The sequence below is a fragment of the Narcine bancroftii genome, chromosome 3, assembly GCF_036971445.1.
Source record: "Narcine bancroftii isolate sNarBan1 chromosome 3, sNarBan1.hap1, whole genome shotgun sequence".
Taxonomy (NCBI): domain Eukaryota; kingdom Metazoa; phylum Chordata; class Chondrichthyes; order Torpediniformes; family Narcinidae; genus Narcine; species Narcine bancroftii.
This window is the reverse complement of record NC_091471.1, coordinates 156,621,791-156,643,715: the sequence shown is the minus strand read 5'-3', so window position 1 is coordinate 156,643,715 and position 21,925 is coordinate 156,621,791. Positions and strand designations below refer to the sequence as shown.

At 39.7% G+C, this 21,925-nt stretch overlaps 1 long non-coding RNA gene across 1 annotated transcript; it reads left to right on the top strand.

Annotated features, from left to right (window-relative positions):
* The first annotated feature begins 4,633 nt into the window (after positions 1-4,633).
* Positions 4,634-21,655, top strand: LOC138756273 (uncharacterized). Its single transcript, XR_011352937.1, has 2 exons — positions 4,634-4,766; positions 21,204-21,655. It is a non-coding gene; the product is annotated as an uncharacterized lncRNA (long non-coding RNA).
* The last annotated feature ends 270 nt before the right edge of the window (positions 21,656-21,925 follow it).

Here is a 21,925-nt window from a genome sequence, read left to right as displayed (position 1 = left end):
TAAAATTGAACATGTAAAGAAATATAAACACTCAACATTTGGATACATTGTTATAACATGTTATATATTGTGTAATGTTATCATTGTAGTGATTGTAAAGTCTGTTGATTTATAACAGTATTTTAACTCGTTTTAACCCTCCTTTGTAGGGGAAGGTGTTATGGGTAATATTAGTATGGTTATAGATAAATATGTCTTTAAAAGAGATAGATTGTGGGGGTTTTGTGTAGGTCACTTCACAAACAGAGTTATACTTCACAAAATACATCTCATTTAAAATGCAAGAGCTTTGTTGAAGCTGGACATTAAGGCACTGGTTGGCTTTGCAGAAGCAATGAAGAATGCTTATCTATTGTGTATGGGCAATAAAGTCTAGGCTCAGAGATACTGATACGATCTTTCAAAGATTGGTTTTGGAGCCTCAGGAGAGTTTTTTTGTTTATTTTACAAGCAGAGAGAGGAAAAATCAAACAGGATTCGAGAGAGAGAGATCAGTTCTATAATAGCAGTTGAGGCTGCAAAATGACAAGCTGGTAGCTTGTCGAAAACACCATTTTGAACATGGGGTGTGAGTTCTGAGTTCAGCCTGTTCAAAACCCTTGTAGTCCTTACAAGAGGAAATGGCTGGCTAGTGTTTCTCCTGAAATAGGGGAAACAAGAGGAACTCTGTGGTGACCTGAAAGAAGAAGTTATTATTTGGAAAACCCATGATGGGTTCATCAAGATGCTGAAGTGATTGATTGGAGGAAGTCAGTTTGTGTGTGTCCAACAAGCAACAAATATCTCTCTGAAACCAACAAGAACCTTCCTGAGCGGTAACCATTTAACTTTAAGCACCAGAACCTGGTTAAGTTTTAAAATGTTAAATTCTGTGAACAGTATAAGAATTGCCTGATACCAGTGAACTTGGAGGAATGAGAAGTGAATGATTAGACTAAAAAACAAAGAACTTTCCCGAACATATACACATTAATACACGTGCGCTTAGAATTAGAAGGGGGTTAAGTTAACTTAATAGTAATAAGTTAAAGTTTGATCTCGTTATTATGTTTAAAGAAAATTAAAAGCAACTTTTGTTTAAGTAACCATTTGTCTTTTAAATTTCTATTGCTGCTGGGTTTTGGGGTCCTCTGGGCTCGTAACACCAATGTCTGTGAAAATATTTTCCAGCTCTACAATTTTAATGGACTCTACAACATCTTTATGAAGTTCAGTCAGCACTGCTAACTTTAGCTGCTCGACGTCAATTACCTGTTCTTTCTGGTCTGACAGTAAGCTGCCTGGGGAGACAGGACCAGGCTAGGTTGAGGCTTCAGTGTGCAGGGTAGACCTCTGCATACTGCCTCGACTTTTAGCCTTCTTGACAGGCATTTTAATACTTCAAAATCCACCCCCTGTAACTTTAACACATTGCCAACTATAATTGAATAGTAGAACCCTACCTGATACCCTGTTAAATAGTGCTTGATTAATACAATTCACAGGAGCTCTGTAGGCAGTGGCATAATCCATTAACCACTCTTTGGAGCCCCTTAAATGGCCTACTTTAGACCTACCTATCTAGATCAACACCTTCTGCATGGTAACAGGCCATTTCGGCCCATGAGTCTGTGCCTCCCAATTTACACCCAATTAACCCACATCCTGGTATGTTTCGAATGGTAGGAGGAAACTGGAATCTGAGGGGAAAACCCATGCAGTCACGGGGAGAAGGTAAAAACTCCTTTCAGACAGTGCTGGATTTGAACCCTGGTCTCAATCGCTGGCACTGACCACTACGCCAACTGGGCCACTCACTTCTACTCTGATGTCTTATTGATGGTGGGGACAGGGTGGACAGTAGAGTGTAGTGGGATAGTGGAGGGACAGGGTGGTGGGAAAAGTTGTTGTTGTTGTTGGAGTGTTAACGCTTTAGGGTGGTGGGACTGGTTTATGGGGTATTGCCATTGGGGACAGGGAGTACATTGGTGGTACAGGTTGTTGAGACATGGCTGTGGACAGGGTGGTTGGACAAGTTGATGGGATGGGACAGATTGTTTGTGAGAGTGGTGGGAATGGTGTGTTGGGGAGAGAGAGGTGGGCACATGTTAGGAACAGGGCATAGGGTTGCTGGGGGCAGGGTGGTGGAGATGGGGTGATGAGAATGTGTGGTCTGTGCTGCCCCCTGGTGGTCACCGAATCCACAACACCAGCCAGTGCTGCCCACTACTCGTTACTGAATCCACAGCACTGGCCAGTGGGATGGTTGATGCAGAGAAATGGATTGTATAACACAACCCCATTAGAAATTGGAGATCAATCCACAGTACAGTAAATGGCAGAGAGGATCACTGGAGTCTCCCTCTCCCCCCATCGACATGATCTACTGGGATCGTTGTTTGAAGGGAATGAACAAAATCATTGAGGACCCCTTCCACCCTGCACACAGCATTTTTCAGCTGCTCCCGTTGGGAGAAGAGATTCAGGAGTATCAGAGCCAGCACCACCAGGCTGAGGAACAGCTTCTTCCCACAGGCAGTGAGAATGCTGAACGACTAAAGGAACTGCTCAAGATTCAGATTGAGAAAATATTTATTTATTTACTTTCTCTGAAGAAAATTAAAAAATGAGTGACATGGTTGGTGCAGCAGTTAGCACAACACCTTTACAATGCCAGCGATTGGGACTGGGGCTCGAGTCCTGCCCTGTCTGTAGACAGTTTATACGTTCTCCTCATGTCTGTGTGGGGCTCCGGTTTCCTCCCACCATTCAAAACATACAGGGGGTGTAGGTTAATTGGGTTTGAATTGGGTGGCACGGAATTGTGGGCCGAAATGGCCTTTCACTGTGCTGTATGTCTAAATTTAAATTAGTTGTACATATGAATTTTTGTCCTGCATAATTATTGTTTGTCTGTATGTGAGTTATGTGTGGCTGCATGTCTGTGTGTTTTGCACCGAGGACCGGAGAACGCTATTTCTTCAGGTTGTACTTGTACTATCAGATGACAATAAACGAGACTTGACTGCACTGCCCCTGATGCTCACTGAATGCACAACACTGGGCAGTGCTACCCGCTGGTGGTCACCATGTGCACACGCTGGCCAGTGCTTCCTCCCTGATTTCCAGAATCAGGTTGCCTTTCTTTTTCTTTGCTATTTTCAACAAATCATTTCCTTTTAAACTTCTATCAGCTATTGTCCTACAAAACTAAGATAGTTATGGAGGAGGTTTCCATCGGTCAGCACCACATCATAGCTGAAGTGTCTGGACAATGCTATTATGTTCCATTCCATTTATCGCCATATTTCACCCTTCCCTGGTTCACAAATCCCCTCATGGCACTTGTCCACCCCCTGCTACACTGTCCATCTGCCCCCCACATTCCTGATAAAGGCTACTGATTGGAATCAAAATCCTTTTCTCTTCCATGGATTCTGCTTGACCTGCTCAGTTTCTCTAGCAGATTGTTTGTTAGTCCAGATACCAACGTCTGCAATCTCTCATATGTCCCCATTTCACATGCAACTCAAACAATGGATTCTGACAATTATTTCATGTGAAGTGGCTCCAATAGTTTTTCAACTTAACCAGTTTTACACATTTGATGTAAAGAATGTTCTATTAATAATTCATGTTGTAGATCAAGGTGGAGCTGTGTCTCAACACCCCCTCTGAAGATATTATGCACTGGATGGCCAGAGTGGTGGAGGTGTCCAGAGGCAGGAGTGGGACTAGAGGGCAAGAGTCACATGAGGAACACATGGAGGCAACACTTGGGAATGGTACCTTGCAACTCCAACTGTGGGCATGTCCAGTTCATGGGGTGAATCGGAATACGAGTATGGTTGCAGCTTCAGATCAAACTGTTGCTAGACCATCCAGTGAAAATTACATGGTGGCACCAGTGACTGGAAGTAATGTACGTCTCCAGAGAGACACAGGTGGAGAGTTGTGTGCTGTAATAAAAACACTGCACACAGAATTTGCAATACATACATATTTTTATTTTGCAGCAGGAGGTACTGCACGTACTTACTGCAAGTCATTTTTTAAAATACAAAATCACTACTTGCATTCTGCAAAGCACAGCCATTTTTAGTTCAAAAAAAAAACTGACGTTTCTACCAAAAGAAGCTATGGCATTGTGTCCATTAGTGAAATTGGTTGCAGAAGGGGCAGGACTGGCAGCTCAATGTTCTGGGCTTCTATTGTTTCACATGTGATAGAGGGGGAGGGATGAAATGGGGAGAAGGGGCATTGCTCGTAAGCTGTGCTCAGGCAGGATAGACCAGAGAACTCATCTGCTGAGGCTATATGGGTAGAGCTGAGGAACAAGAAAGATAGGACAACACTAATGGGGTTATGTTATAGACCACCCAATAGTCAGAAAGAATTGGAGGAACAAATGTGTAGGGAGATAGCAGACCGCTGCAGGAAACAAAGTTGTGATAGTAGGAGATTTTTACTTCCACATATTGTCTGAGTCTCTAATACCGTACAAGGGCTGGCTTAGCGCCTGTCACATGTTCAGGAATGTTTCCTAAATCATATATAGAGGTGCTAACTAGAGAGAGTGCAATACTGGATGTCCTATTGGGGAATGAGACAGGACAGGTCAGTGCTGGATTAAGGTTATTGCGGAGCCTGTAGCATTTATTTTAAAGGGGTCCTAAATTATGCCGGCTGGTGCATGCACAATGAGGGGGAAGTATGATGGAAGCACCCCCCCCCACCCCCCAACCCCAGGAAAGAGTTTCTGGCACTGACCCTGCATATCCGTTTTGGTAAGTTTGAAATAATCTTAATTATTCTTAACAAAATGATGCTAGCATTTTCAGATCACTATATATTCAGTGATTACCTGTGGTGTATCTAGGGAACATAGAGCCTATGGCAAGCACTGAAATTGCGCCACCCCCCCATCCCTGTTAAAACTTACTTACACATTTTATTAAAACAAAACTGACTTGGGAAAGTTTTTGTAAGAGGATCTGCGGCACCTGGTGTTCCCAGGCGGTCTGATCTTGGAAGCTAAGCAGGCTCAGGACTGGTCGGTACTTAGAGGGGAGACCACCTGGGAAGACCAGGTTTCTGGACAAAGTGGCGAATCTGTCTGCCTTACAGTAGTCAAAAGTTAAGGTTACATTCTAAATGTAGTATGACATTACACTAATGGATTGTAGAATTACGTACCCACAATCCTCCACGCAGCTCGAACTGCCTTGCATTTCCCTGGCACTGGCAGAGCAGTTTCAGCTGCATGGGGAATTATGGGTAACGAAGATGGCCATTGAGCCTTGGCTGTGAGTTTCCAGGGTGGCCCTGAAGCAGATTGATCAGGTGCCGGAGTGGTGCTCTAGTGAACTCTGGAACCCTGCACCCTTGTGTAGGGCCCTTAAAATCTGGGGCATATGCTACTTTCACTACCTGGGACAGGTGACAGGAGTATATGTTGGAAAACATTTTGGGTCCAGTGATCATAACACCATTAGTTTCAAGTTAATTATGGGGAAGGAGAGGTCTGGGCTTCAGGTTGAGCTTCTAATTGGAGAAAGGCCAATTCTGAGGAAATGAGAAAGGATCCTGAATGCATGGATTGGGATGCTGTTTTCGGCCAAGGATCTGCAAGGTAAGTGAAGGATCTTCAACGGTGAAATTTTGAGAGTACAGAGTTTGAATGTTCCTTTCAGGATTAAAGGAAAGATACACAGGCTTGGGAAACCTTGATTTTTAAATTTTTTTAATTTTTATTTTTCACACTATAAACCACATTGATCAAGATACATACATTTTTTCTTTTCAAATATATAGTGTCATTTTCTCCCCCCCTCCCTCTTCCCCTCCCACCCTCCCTACCTCCCCTCCCATTCATTTAAAGTTCAGAATCTAAGATACATTAAACCCGTCAAACAATGTTGTCACTCAATAAAAATAAACAAGAAATTTCACTGAGTCAATTCTTTTCATTTCCTTCTCCTTCTGTCATTTTAGGTGGTAGATGTCCCCGGTAGGTTTTCTCTATTGTGTTTCATGTATGGCTCCCATATTTGTTCAAATATTGTAATATTATTTCTTAAATTATATATTATTTTTTTCTAATGGAATACATTTATTCATTTCTATATACCATTGTTGTATTCTCAAGTTATCTTCTAATTTCCAGGCTGACATAATACATTTTTTTGCTCCAGCTAGGGCTATCCTAACAAATCTTTTTTGTGCACCATCCAAATCAAGTCCAAATTCTTTGTTTTTTATGTTACTTAGGAGGAAGATCTCTGGGTTTTTTGGTATATTGCTTTTTGTGATTTTATTTAATGTCTGGTTTAGATCTTCCCAAAATTTTTTCACTTTCTCACATGTCCAGATTGCATGAATTGTTGTTCCCATTTCCTTTTTACAGCAAAAACATCTGTCAGATACTGTTGGGACCCATTTATTTAACTTTTGAGGTGTATGTATAGCCTGTGTATCCAGTTATATTGTATCATACGTAACCTCGTGTTTATTGTATTTCTCATAGTTCCAGAGCATAGCTTCTCCCATGTTTCCTTCTTTATCTTTATGTTTAAATCTTGTTCCCATTTTTGTTTAGTTTTACCATTTGTTTCCTCATTCTCCTTTTCTTGCAGTTTAATATACATATTTGTTATCAATTTTTTGATTATCATTGTGTCTGTAATCACATATTCAAAATTACTTCCCTCTGGTAACCTCAGACTGCTTCCTAATTTATCCTTCAAGTAGGATTTCAGTTGGTAGTATGCCAACACTGAGTTATATTATATTTATCCTTCATTTGTTCAAAGGATAATAATTTATTTCCTGAAAAGCAATTTTCTATTCTTTTGATCCCTTTTTTCTCCCATTCTCTAAAGGAAAGGTTATCTATTGTAAAAGGGATTAGCTGATTTTGCATCAGTATTAGTTTTGGTAATTGGTAATTTGTTTTATTCCTTTCTACATGAATCTTCTTCCAAATATTGAGCAGATGATGTAATACTGGAGAATTCCTACGTTGTACCAATTTTTCATCCCATTTATATAATATATGTTCAGGTATCTTCTCCCCTATTTTATCTAGTTCTAATCTAGTCCAATCTGGCTTTTCCCTTGTTTGATAAAAATCTGATAGGTATCTTAATTGTGCGGCTCTACAATAATTTTTAAAGTTTGGCAGTTGTAAGCCTCCTTGTTTATACCATTCTATTAATTTATCTAGTGCTATCCTCGGTTTCCCCCCTTTCCATAAAAATTTCCTTATTATTTTCTTTAACTCCTTGAAGAATTTTTCCGTCAAGTGTATTGGCAATGCATGAAATAGGTATTGTATCCTTGGGAAAATGTTCATTTTAATACAGTTTATCCTTCCTATTAGTGTTAGTGGTAAGTCTTTCCAATGCTCTAAGTTGTCCTGTAATTTTTTCATTAGTGGATAATAATTGAGTTTATATAGATGGCCGAGGTTTTTATTTATTTGTATACTTAGGTATCGTATTGCTTGCATTTGCCATCTGAATGGTGATTCTTTCTTAAATTTTGCGAAATCAGCATTATTCATTGGCATTGCTTCACTTTTATTTGCGTTAATCTTGTATCCCGACACTTCTCCATATTCCTTCAATTTCTTATGTAATTCTTTTATTGATATTTCTGGTTCTGTTAAGTATACTATAACGTCATCTGCAAATAAACTGATTTTATATTCCTTGTCTTTTATTTTTATCCCTTTTATTTTATTTTCTGTTCTTATCAATTCTGCTAGTGGTTCTATAGCTAACGTGAACAATAAGGGTGATAGTGGGCATCCCTGCCTTGTTGATCTGCTTAAATTAAATTGTTTTGATATATATCCATTTACTGTCACTTTTGCCAATGGCCCCTTATATAATGCTTTAATCCAATTAATATACTTCTCTGGTAAACTGAATTTTTGTAGTACTTTGAATAAATAATTCCATTCTACCACTACTGTTGGAGCTTTATTTCCTTCTACTGCATGAATTAAGTTAATAAATTTACAAATATTGTCTGTTCATCTTTTTTTAATAAATCCAGTTTGGTCTAGATTTACTATTTTTGGTACATAGTCGGCTAATCTGTTTGCTAATAGTTTAGCTATTATCTTATAATCTGTGTTAAGTAAAGATATTGGTCTATATGACGCTGGTGCGAGTGGATCTTTCCCTGTCTTTGGTATTACTGTAATTATTGCTGTTTTGCATGAAACTGGTAAGCTTTGTGTTTTATCAATCTGGTTGATTACTTCCAGGAGGGGAGGAATTAATAAATCTTTAAATGTTTTATAGAATTCTATTGGGAATCCATCCTCTCCTGGTGTTTTATTATTCGGTAGTTTTTTATTATCTCTTGTATTTCTACTATTTCAAATGGTTCTGTTAATTTATTTTGTTCCTCTATTTGTAATTTTGGTAGTTCAATTTCAGTTAAAAATTCATCTATTTTGTCTTCTTTCCCTTCATTTTCAGTTTGGTATAATTGTTCGTAGAATTCTCTGAAGTTTTAATTAATCTCCGTTGGATTATATGTGATTTGTTTGTCTTTTTTCCTTGATGCCAATACCATTCTCTTAGTTTGTTCTGTCTTAAGCTGCCATGCTAGAATTTTGTGCGTTTTTTCTCCTAGTTCATAATATTTCTGTTTTGTCTTCATTATGTTCTTCTCCACCTTATATGTTTGTAGTGTTTCATATTTTATTTTTTTATCTGCCAATTCTCTTCTTTTAGTTGTGTCTTCCTTCATTGCTAATTCTTTTTCTATATTTGCTATTTCCCTTTCCAACTGCTCTGTTTCCTGATTGTAGTCCTTCTTCATCTTGGTTACATTACTTATTATTTGCCCTCTGATGAACGCTTTCATTGCGTCCCATAGTATAAACTTATCTTTCACTGATTCCGCATTTATTTCAAAGTACATTTTAATTTGTCTTTCAATGAATTCTCTAAAATCCTGCCTTTTAAGTAGCATGGAGTTTAATCTCCATCTATACATTCTTGGAGGGATGTCCTCTAACTCTATTGTCAATATCAGGGGTGAATGGTCCGATAATATTCTAGCTTTATATTCTGTTTTTCTTACTCTGTCTTGCATAAGAGCTGATAACAGGAATAGGTCTATTCTTGGGTATGTTTTATGTCTACCCGAATAATATGAATATTCCTTTTCCTCTGGGTGTTGTTTCCTCCATATATCCAAAAGTTGCATTTCTTGCATCGATTTAATTATAAATTTGGTTACTTTGTTCTTTCTGTTAATTTTTTTCCCAGTTTTATCCATGTTTGAATCCAAATTAAGGTTGAAATCCCCTCCTATTAGTATGTTCCCTTGCGTGTTTGCTGTCTTCAAAAAAATATCTTGCATAAATTTTTGATCTTCTTCGTTAGGTGAATATACATTGAGTAAATTCCGAAACTCTGAATATATCTGACATTTTATCATTACATATCTTCCTGATGGATCTATTATTTCCTCTTCTATTTTAATTGGTACATTTTTACTGATTAATATAGCTACTCCTCTAGCTTTTGAATTATATGACGCTGCTGTTACATGTCCTACCCAATCTCTCTTTAATTTCTTGTGCTCCATTTCAGTTAAATGTGTTTCTTGCACGAATGCTATATCAATTTTTTCTTTTTTCAGTAAATTTAGCAGTTTCTTCCTTTTGATTTGGTTATGTATTCCGTTAATATTTAAAGTCATATAGTTCAACATAGCCATTTCATACTTTGTTTATCTTTCCATTCCGTTTCCTCATCATCACCTTTCCTTCTTATCCATTTCTGCTTTCTTGTTTTGAACACTTTATAAGACAACATTTCTAAAACATCAAACATTTCCCTTATTCTCCTATCTTTAACCCCACTATCCCCTCCCCTTCCTGAGTTGCCCTTTATCCCTTGTCTGGCAACCACATCTCCCCTCTCCATTTGGATTTACGAATTCACTCGCAAGTGTCAACTGATTTCGCAGTGACCGTAACTCCTTCCCACCCAACCCCCTCCAGAAAAGATTTTAATTTTCATATATAACAAAGGTCACTCTCTTAATTCCCTCCTTACTTCCTCTCTTCCCTTTCTTTCCCTTATTAATTCTTATCTATACTCTATATATTTTCCTTTAAGTACGGATACACTCATGTACACACATATATACATACACACACATATATTATATATATATATATATCCATATACACACATACATATAGTTCGTGGTCATTTTTGCTCTCGTTACATGTCTTCATCCCTCTGTCTGTTTTGTAGTTGTTCTGCAAATTTTCATGCTTCCTCCGGATCCGAGAATAGTCTGTTTTGCTGCCCTGGAATAACTATTTTAAGTACCGCTGGGTACTTTAGCATAAATTTATATCCTTTTTTCCATAGGATCGCTTTTGCTGTATTAAATTCCTTTCTCTTCTTCAGGAGTTCAAAACTTATGTCCGGATAGAAAAAAAATTTTTGACCTTTGTATTCCAGTGGCTTTTTGTCTTCTCTTATTTTCTTCATTGCTTTCTCCAATATATTTTCTCTTGTTGTATATCTTAGGAATTTTACTAAAATGGATCTTGGTTTTTGTTGTGGCTGTGGTTTAGGGGCTAATGTTCTATGTGCCCTTTCTATTTCCATTTCTTCCTGTAATTCTGGTCTTCCTAGGACCCTGGGGATCCAATCTTTTATAAATTCTCTCATATTCTTGCCTTCTTCATCTTCCTTAAGGCCCACTATCTTTATATTATTTCTTCTATTATAATTTTCCATTATATCTATCTTCTGAGCTAACAGCTCTTGTGTCTCTAACTTTTTTTATTAGATTCTTCTAATTTCTTTTTTAAGTCCTCTACTTCCATTTCTACGGCTGTTTCTCATTCTTCCACCTTTTCCACTCTTTTTCCTATATCTGACATGACCAACTCTAATCTTTTCATTTTTTCTTCTGTACTTTTAATTCTTCTTTTTATTTCACTAAATTCTTGTGATTGCTATTCTTTTACTGATTCCATATATTCTTTAAAAAAAAATATCCATTGTCTTGCCTTTCCCTTCTTCTTCCATTTCTCTATGTTCTTCTTCTTCTTCTTCCTCTGGGTTGGTCATCTGTTGTTTCCTTGTTTTCTTTTTACTCTCTTCTTTCTTGTTCTCGTTGTTTTCTATGTTCTCTTCTTGTTGTTGTGTTGTAGCTGTCATTCTCAGCTGTGGAGATCGACTTACTCAGCTGGTCCCCCCTCCTGTCAGTGTTTTTTTTGTCATGCGCGGTTGCGCACTTTTGCTTGGCTCCGTGAGCCATTTTTGTAGTCCCGAGCTCAGGACTTCGACTGACCTTAGGGAGCGGGCTTCTCTCTCCGCGGCGGGCCTCCTCGGACAGGTAAGGCCTTCACCTTCTTCTTCCGACGTCCTTTCTTCTTCTCTTCTTCCCGTTGCTTTCGACTTTTCTTTCTTCACTGCCATTTTCTTCCCACCTTTACTTTCACTTTATTTTAATTTTTATGTTTGTGCCTTTGTGTTTTCTGTGTTTTTTTTAACTTTTCCGGAGAGGGCTGGAGTTCCCCGACTGGCCACTACTCCATCACGTGACTCCTCCCCGGAAACCTTGATTTTTGAGGGATATTGGGGATCTGGTTTAGAAGAAGAGAGAGGTGTATAGCAGGTATAGGCAACATTGAGCAAATGAGGTACTTGAGGAGTTCAAAAAATAAAAGAAAAAACTCAATAAAGAAATAAAAAAGGCTAAAAGCCATGAGGTTGCTTTGGCAGACAATGTGAAGGAAAATCCAAAGGGTTTCTACAGGTACATTAAGAGCAAAAAGATAGTAAGGGACAAAATTGATCTCCTTGAAGATCAGTGGTTGGCTATGAATGGAGCCAGAAGAGATGGGGAAGATCTTAAATATTTTATTTTTTACATCAATATTTATTCAGGAAACTGGCACAGAGTCTAAGGAAATAAGGAAAACAAGTAGTGTGGACATGGAATCTATACAGATTAAAAAAGGAGGAGGTGGTTGCTGTCTGAAAGCAAATAAGGGTGGATAAATCCTTAGGGCCTGAGAAGTTATTTCCTTGGACCTTTAGGGAGGCTAGTGTAGAAATTGCAGGGGCTCTTGCAGAAATATTTAAAATGTCTTTGGCCACAGGAGTGGTGCTGGAGGACTGAAGGGTAGCTCATGTTGTTCAGTTGTTTAAAAAAACGCCTCAAAAGTAACCCTGGAAATTATAGGCTGGTGAGCCTGACACCAGTAGATAAATTATTGGTGGTGTTCCAAGAAATCAAATATTCAATTATTTAGATAGCCAGGTCTGATTAGGGATAGTCAACATGGCTTTGTGCGTGGTAGGACATGTTTAGCAAATCTTAGAGTTTTTCAAAGTGATTACCAGGAAAGTTGATGAAGTAAAGGCTGTGGATATTGTCCACATGGACTTTAGTAAGATCCTTGACAAGGTCTCACATGGAGGTCAGTCAGGAAGGTTCAGACATTCAGTATTCATGTTGAGTTAGTAAACTGGATTTGACATTGGCTTCATGCCAGAGAGTAGTAGTGGATGATTGCTTCTCAGACTGGAAGCCTGATGTGCCTCAAGGATCAGTGCTGGGACCATTGACATCAATGACAAACAACAATGATCTGGGTGATAATGTGGTAAATTGGATCAGCAAGTTTTCAGATGACACAAAGTTTGGAGGCATTGTGGACAGCAAGGAAGCCTTTCAAAGCTTGCAAAGCTGGAAAATAGGCTGAAAGTAGCAGATGGAATTTAATGCAGACAAGTGTTATGTGTTGAATTTTGCAAAGACAAACACAATAAATGGTAGGGCACCATGGAGGGTGGTAGACAGAGGGATCTGGAATACAGAATCACAATTCCCTGAAAGTGGCATCATTGGTAGATAGGGTTGTAGGGAAAGCTTTTAGCATATTGGCAGCAGTTATAGGGGATTCAATAGTTAGGAGTTCAGTTGGGGGATTCTGTGGACATGCTAAGGAGAACCAGATGGTGATTTGCCTCCCTGGTGCCAGGGTCAGGATGTAGCTTCCAGTGACCAAGACATCCTAAGGTGGGAGGGAAATGATCCAGAAGTTGTGGTACATGTTGGTACCAACAACATAGGGAGGAAGAGTGTAGAGGTCCTTAAAAAAAATGAGTATAGGGAATTAGGTAGGGAGCTAAAAGGAAGGACCACAAAGGGAATAATCTCTGGATTACTACCTGTGCCACGCAACAGTGAGGTCAGGAACAGTATAAGGTGGAGGATGAATGCATGGCAAAAGGAGTGGAGTAAGGGCCAGGGATTCGGATTCTTGGATCAATGGGACCTTTTTTGGGGAAGTGGGACCTGTACCAAACAGATGGGTTACATCTGAATCCCAGAGGGACCAGGATCCTGGTGGGGACATTAGCTAGGGCTACTCAGGAGGCTTTAAACTAGAATGGTTGGGGGAAGGGAACCTAATAAAGGAGAACAGCAAGGAGAGGGTTAGACTCCAAACAGTGAAGGTTTGTAGACAAAATTTGGGGGTGAATAGACAGGTGGTTGAGAAGGAAAATAATCAGTACAGTAATGGAGGGGAGATGATGGAAAGAAATAACAGAGTTGAATGTAAAGATAAAGACAAAGAGATAGATGTGAAATCTCTGAAATGCATTTACTTTAATGCTAGGAGTATTGTAAGGAAGGTGGATGAGCTGAAGGTGTGGATAGACACTTGGTAATATGACATGGTAGCGATTAGTGAGACATTAGTGTGACTGGCAGCTAAATATTCCTGAATTTCACTGCTTTAGGTGTGATAGAATTGGAGGGGCAAGAAGGGGTGATGTAGCATTGCTTGTCAGGGAAAATATGACAGTGGTGCTGATGCAAGATAGATTGGAGGGTTTGTCAAAGGAGGCGGTATAGGTGGAATTGAAAAATGGAAAAGGAGCAGTTATAGGGGTGTATTATAGACCATCTAATGGGGAGTGAGAAATAGAGAAGCAAATTTATAAGGAAATAGCAGATATTTGTAATAAGCAAAGGGTTGTATTAATGGGGGATTTTAATTTTCCTTATATAGATTGGGAAACACATTCTGTGAAGGTGCTGGATGGATTAGAATTTGTAAAATGTGTGCAGGATAGTTTTTTGCAGCAATACGTTGCGGTACCAACTAGAGAAGGGGCAGTGTTGGATCAACTGTTGGGGAATGGAATATGGCAGGTGACTGAGGTGTGTGTTGGGGAGACCTTCGGATCCAGTGATCATGGTACCATTGGTTTCAACATAATTATGGAAAGGGATAGGTTAGGTCCAAAGATTGAAGTTTTTGAGTGGGCGAAAGCCAGATTTGAAGATATGAGAAAGGATTTACAAGGAATGGATTGGGATAATTTGTTTTATGGGAAGGATGTAGAGGAGAATTGGAGGTCTTTTAAAGGTGAGAATTTTTATGTTCCATTTAGGATAAAAGGCAGAGCCAAAAGTTTTCAAGGGAGATTAGAAATTTGGTTTGAATATTTAATATAGGCCTCCCTTTTTATAAGAAACAAGGTGTAATCTAGATGATGGGAAAATACATGGATTGTAAAAAGAATCTTAAGAAAGAAATTAGGATAGCGAAAAGAAGGTACGAGGTGGCTATAGCGAACAGGGTGAAAGCAAATCTGAACGGTTTTTACAAATATGTAAATTGATAAAGGAGAATGAAGGATAAAATTGGGCCCTTAAGAATCAGAGCGGACAACTGTGTGAGGAGCCAAATGAGATGAGGAGATATTGAACAAGTTCTTTTCTTTGGTTTTCACTAGGGAGAAGGATATTGAATTGTGCAGGATAAGGGAAGCAAAAGGGGTAATTATGGAAAATTTAGGGATCAGGAAATAGGGGGTAATGGAGCTTTTGAAGCGTATAAAGGTGGATAAGTCTCTGGGTCTCGACAGGATTTTCCCCAGAACCTTGAGGGAAGTCAGGGAAGAAATAGCAGAGGCTCTGACAGTGATTTTCCAAGTCATTAGAGAGGGGCATAATGCTGGAGGATTGGTGTATCACATATGTGGTTCCTTTGTTTAAAAAGGGTTGAAGGAGTGAGCCTGGCAAATATAGGCCTGTAAACTTGACGTCAGTGGTTGGTACACTAATGGAAAGTAATCTTAGAGATAATATATATAAGTATCTAGAGAGACAGGGTCTGATCAGAAATAATCAATATGGGTTTGTGCGTGGAAGGTCATACTTGACAAATCTTGTTGAATTGTTTTGAGGAGGTGATTAGGAATGTTGATGAGGGTAGATCAGTAGATGTTGTCTATATGGATTTTAGTAAGGCCTTCAATAAGTTTTCGCATGGAAGGTTGGTAAGGATGGTTCGGGTTCATGGTTAATTTTGAGATAGTCAAATGGGTTCAACAGTGGCTAGAAGGTAGATGCCAGAGAGTCATGGTGGATAACTGTCTGTTAGGATGGAGGCCGGTAACAAGCGGTGTGCCTCAGGGATCAATATCGGGTCCATTGTCATTTGTCATTTACATTAATGATTTGGATGATGGAGTGGTAAATTGGATTAGTAAATATGCAGATGAAATAAAGATAGGTGGAGTTGTGGATAGTGAAGATGGCTTTCAGAGATTGCAGAAGGATTTGAACCGTTTAGAAGAGTGGGCTGAAAGGTGGCAGATAAGTGTGAAGTGCTTCATTTTGGGAAGAATAATCAATACAGGACATATGCAGTGAAGGGGAGGGCACTGAGGAATGCAGGAGAACAGAGAGATCTTGGAATAACGGTTCATTGTCCTTTGAAAGTGAAATGTGGATAAAGTGGTGAAGAAAGCTTTTGGTATGCTGGTCTTTATAAATCAAAGCATAGAATATAGGAGTTGGGAATTGATGTTGAGACTATTCAAGACATTAGTGAGGCCAAATTTAGAATACTCTGTACAGTTCTGGTCACCAAATTATAGGAAGGATATCAATAAGGTAGAGAGGGTGCAGAGAAGGTTTACTAAAATGTTGCCTGGATTTCAGAATCTAGATTTCAAAGAAAGATTGAGTAGATTAGGTCTTTATTCATTGGAGCGTAGAAGGTTGAGGGGGGGATTTGATAAAGATATTTAAAATTATGAGAGGGATAGAGAGAGTAGATGTGAATAGGTTCTTTCCCTTGAGGGTAGGTGAGATTCAAACAAGAGGTCATGAGTTAAGAGTTAGGAGGGCAAAAGTTTAGAAGTAACATAGGAGGGAATCCTTCACTCAGAGAGGGGTGGCTGAGTGGAATGACCTTCCGGAAGAGGTGGTCAGAGCAAAATCAATTTTGTCATTTAAGGAAAAGTTGGATAGGTATGTGGATGAGAGGGGATTGGAGCGTTATGGTCAAAGTGCAGGTAGGTGGGACTAGAGGAGATCACTTAGATCAGTACGGACTAGAGAGGCTGAGATGGCCTGTTTTCATATTGTATTTGTTATATGGTTATGTTATAAATCAAAGTATTGAGTATTGGAGTTGCGATGTTATAGAAAGTTGTACAAGGCATGGGTGAGGCCAAATTTGGGTTATTGTGTTCAGTTTTGGTCACCTAACCACAGGAAAGATATCAATAAGTTTGAAAGAGTGCAGAGAAGATTTACTAGGATGTTCCCAGACTTCAGGAACTGAGTTACAGGGAAAGGCTAACAGGTTAGGACTTTATTCCCTGCAGTGTAGAAGAATGAGGAGAGATTTGATAGTAATTTAACACTCTGAGGGGTATAGACCAATGGTTTTCAAACTTCTTTCTACTCACATGCCCCTACACCAGGGGTGTCAAACTCAAATTCACGGAGGGCCAAAGTTAAAAACTTGGACTAAGTCGAGGGCCGAACTCAATATTTATTGAAAATTTTCAACAACATCTGCATGTTTTCTCTTCTTTCAACATATGTAATGTTAAACTTTTTCTTATTAAAATAAATGTTTAATAATAGTTTTGGATAAACTCTTTCCAGAAGCATTAACAAATGAGAAATAAAATATTCAATAAATAATATTTCTCTATAGAGGATTTGTCAAATGTTGCTAGCGTGCTGTCGAATAGTAAAATCTGAGGGCTATTGAGAATGTGGGAGAATAACATGATTCCTGAAACAATTAAATGGGTGACTGATTGTGGGCATGAACTCTAGCAGGGTTATTTGCCATGCCCTTTTTCCATTGGTACAGATATCCTTTGATTTACACACTTTTCAGGTTTTATGCCTAATGAGCTTGTATCCAGGGGCAGGACCATTTTTAACCAGGAATATATTGATCACTGTGACATGAAACTATTGGAAGATCGTTTTATCCTGAGATTAAAGTTCATAATCCTTACTCAGGCCTGTGTGCGGGAGGGCAGGGTTTGCGGGCGATCGGGTTGGACAACGACAGTGCGGGGGCATCGGCTCTCGCTGCAGGGCGGCATCTCGGCGGATCAGCGGCCCCGTCACCGTGAGTCGCGGGTCGGCCTGCGGCAGGGAGGGGGAGTGGGCAACGGTCCTGGAGAGGTCAGGCCCGAGGCCTCCGGTTCCGGGCGCTGGGAAGCAGCCTTAGCTTCCCCTGACACCGGCCAGGCCCCAAAACCAGAGTCCACGGTGAGACCCTGCAACATAAACAGAGGAAGTGGGGGCGATTAGCAGGCTGACACCAATGCATTCTGGGATTTGTTGTATTACTGTGCATGCGCTATACTGGCGCGGCAGCCAGCGGGCCACCTCTAATACATTTTTGAAATGATCTTGCGGGCCAAATATAATTATATCGCGGGCCAAATTTGGCCCACGGGCCAGAGTTTGACATGTGTGCCCTATGCCATCGGAATTCTGTAATTAGTAAGGGATTGCTTAAGGTGGGATGTGAGTGGGAAAGAAAGGGTGAGAATCACTGCTCTTGACCCAATTGTTACTGAAATATTTTGCTTGAGAAAAATTGTCATTGGCCCATTTCCTTTAGCGTTCTGAAACCGTGCACATGACGAGTCAATGAGGGATGATTAAAGCAGTGGTCTTCAAACTTTTTCTTCCCACCCACAGAGCACCTTAAACAATCCCTTACTAATCACAGAGCACCAATGGTACAGGGACGCGAGTGGAAATAAAAAGGTTGAGAACTGTTGTATTGTGGTAACTCCACATCTGATTAGGTTAATTGTTAGGCAAGTGGTCAGAGAAGGACCCCCCCCCCCACCCCAAGAAAGGCTTAAATCACAGGAACAAAATAAGCTTCTGTCTCACTGCTCCCAATCTTACACACAGTCCTGATGTGGAATGTGGGGTCGCAGCTCCACGTTCACCCGAGTTCAGGTGCTGTCTGTGTGGAGTTTGTACACTCTCCCTTGTCTTGGACCAACAGGGTAGTCGCTTGACGAAGGCACCCGAACCCCCCGTTGAAACGCCGGCGTCTGGGACGGTGGAGGAATTGGCTGAGAAGAGCGCATTGCTCCCACCCCCCTCCCATGGTTGGAGAGGGATTAAACTGCGATCTCATGGCGCCGGGCTCGTCTCCAACAAAAGGAGCGGGAGGCAGGGTCCGCCGCGCACGGAGTGAGGGGGAAGGCATCGCCCACGAGACGTTCGGTCCGCATCGCCGCTGAAGCGCAGACCCAGCGAGGATGGTCCCCAACTCCAGCCGCGTCTGTGTGTCCGGGAGCCGGGCGGGCTGAGTGCGGCACTCCGATCCCCGGGATTCTGGACTCTGAGATCCCTCCACACCTCCGGCGTCTTCATTTTCACCTTCAGTATGCATACGCTATACTGGCGCGGCGGCCAGCGGGCCAACTCTAATATATATTTAATACGATCTTGCGGGCCAAATATTTGGCCCGCGGGCCAGAGTTTGACATGTGTGCACTAAATAATCCCTATGCCATAGGTGCTCTGTGATTAGTAAGGGATTGCTTAAGGTGGTATGTGGGTGGAAAGAAAAAGTTTGAAAACCACTGTTTTAATCGTACCTCATTGACTCATTATGTGCACGGTTTCATAACTCCAAAGGAAATGGGTTAATGAATTTTTCTCAAGCAAAATATTTGAGTGGAAAGAAAAAGTTTTAATCGTACCTCATTGACTCGTTATGTGCACAGTTTCATAACTCCAAAAGAAATTGGCCAATGATAATTTTTCCCCACACCATCTTAAGCAATCCCTTACTAATTACAGAACACCTAATGGCATTGGGATTAGTTCAGGTGGTATGTGAGTGGAAAGAAAAAGTTTGAAAACCACTGTATAATCAGTAAATGTAAATAGGCTTTTTCCACTGAGATTAAAAAAAAAACCCAGAGGACATGGGTTAAGGCTGAAAGGGGAATAGGTTAGGGGGAACTTTTTCATGCAGAGCGTGGTGGGAGTGTGGCATGAGCTGCCAGTTGAAGTGGTGAGCTGCCAACATTTAAGAAGAATTTGGACAGGTTCATGGATGGGAAGGGTATAGAGAGCTATGGACTACGTGCAAGTCGGAGGGACTAGGCAGAATAACAGTTCATCACAGACTAGAAGGGCCAAATGGCCTGTTTTGTGCTTCAATGTTCTATAGTTCTATAGTGTAATTTGCATAAAAACATTGCTGGTATATTTTGCAAAGTGCGACCTTATTTACTTGTCCAAAAAAAGACTATTTATTTTGTAAAGTACAGCCATGGTTTTATTTTATAAAATTTCAAACTTTTGGCAAATGACAGCTATGCCCATGTTTCAATAAAAACTGCACAGATTTTGCAAACAACCACCATGGATATTTTTCAACAATCACTGCATACTTACAACTGTAATGGGGACTTATGGATTAGTTATAACGGGGTTGATCATAAGTCAGGGAATGGGGGACCTCGGGCTGCCGCCGGGAGTGGGGACCACTGTTTGCAGTACTTTTAATACAAAATATGTACTTGTACAGTAGTTTTAATAAAGATTTTTTTAAAATTTGGTAATACATGCGGATGGACATAACTTGTGTAGGTCGGAAGTAGAGGACTACTTGTATTTCGTATGGCATAGCATATTTTTTTTAAATAGAGAAAACTACACTTTACAAATCACAGCCATGGGTTTTCATAAAAAGAGTGCATACATATTTGCACAAAGCACAACTCTTGGTTATTTTTCAATAAAACGCTGCACAAATCTTGGAAAGAAAAGGCATAGCTTTTGATGCAGAAACACTCCACGCACATTTTGCAAATCACAAGCAAAGCTATTTTAACAAATATACTGCACAGTTATTGTGCAAAGCACCACCTTGAGTTATTTTTAAATACTGTAAAATCACTAAACGCATTTTGTAAATCACAGCTGTGGCTTTTTAAATGAAAAGGTTGCTCACAATTTGCAAAACACCACCTTGGTTGTTTTTCTGAAACACTGCACACATTTTGCAAGTCAGCGAGTCAGCCATGCTTTTGTTCCCCCCCATTGCATTTTTATGCAAACCATGCTATGGTTATTTTCTTAAATAAATATAGTGCTGACATATTTTGTAAAGCACATACTTGGTTATTTTTCTTAAACATGGCATACATTTCACAAAGCATAGCCATGTTTTTGTTTTTTATATAAAACTCTTCAGATTTTTGGCAAATTAGTTACAACTATTTTCAATAAAAAGCTCAACATATTTTACAAAGCACAACTTTGGCTATTTTTCATAACACTACACACACTCTTTGCAAATTACAGTTGTGGCAATATTTTAAATAAAAACACTCCACACATTTTGAAAAGCATCATTTTGGTTATTTTTCAAAGTACAGCCATGGCTTTGTGTACAAAGACATGGCACATATTTTGAAAAATATATCCTTGTTCTTTTTTAAAAGAAAGCACTGCACACTTTAAAAAAAACATTTTTAAAATTGGCACATGTATTTTGCACAAACATTTAAATTAAGGCAGGCATATTTTAAAATTGAAGTGTACATATTCCTCCAAACACCAGTATCATTTCTTAATGGGGTAAAGCTTCTCCAAAATGTTGCCAACATTTATTCTGGTACACACAGAATAAATTTTTCATTGATGTAATAAGTGTTCCAATAAAAGCAGCCATATGACACCCTTATTCCTGAAACAACCAGTTTCTCCTCCCCAAACATACATTTCTTTTATGCACATTCTTCGAAAACAATCATTCTTTTACAAAATCCAAAAAAATCTTTTGGTGCAAAGTTTCCTAGCACCAGTTTCATATTTACAAATTACTCACTTGTAAACCTCTACAGGTGTACCATGAAGAGCATTCTGGCTGGCTGCATCCCTGCCTGGTGGTATGGAGGCTCCAACTCTCAGGACAAGAATTAACTCAGCCTGAGACATCACAGGCACCAGACATCACTCCATCAAGGAGATCTACATGAGACGGTGTCTCAAAAAGCTGTCTCTATCCTCAAATACCCCCATCACTCAGGCCAAGCCCTCTTCACTCTGCTACCATTGGGGAAAAGGTAAAGGAGCCTAAGGACAAGGACTCAATGGCACAAGGACAGCTTCTTCTCCATTACCATCAGATTCCTGAATAATCAATGAACCGAAGACACTGCCTTACTTTTCGTGCACTTTTTTTTATATAGTAATGTTGTAAGATGGTTATAATATGAATGTTTTCACTCTGACGCTGCAGCAAAACACTGAATTTCATGACTTGTTCATGACAATAAATTCTGATTCTGAGATACATTTTTGAAAAGATTCAAAATTCTGTAATATTCCTCAAAACACAACCAATTGCATTCCCCAAAATATCACATTTCTCTGGTAAACAGTATTTTTACTTTTACTTTATATACATTGCCGACATTAATAATTTCTTTCAAGGAACAGATATTCCTCTTAAAAGTACCTCCAAGAGACAAAATGAACAGAATCACACTGAAAGCAGCCCCACCCTCCTGGGACGAAGATCATTTAAAAAGCACCAGGAAATTGGTAGACAGGAGCTGTGAGA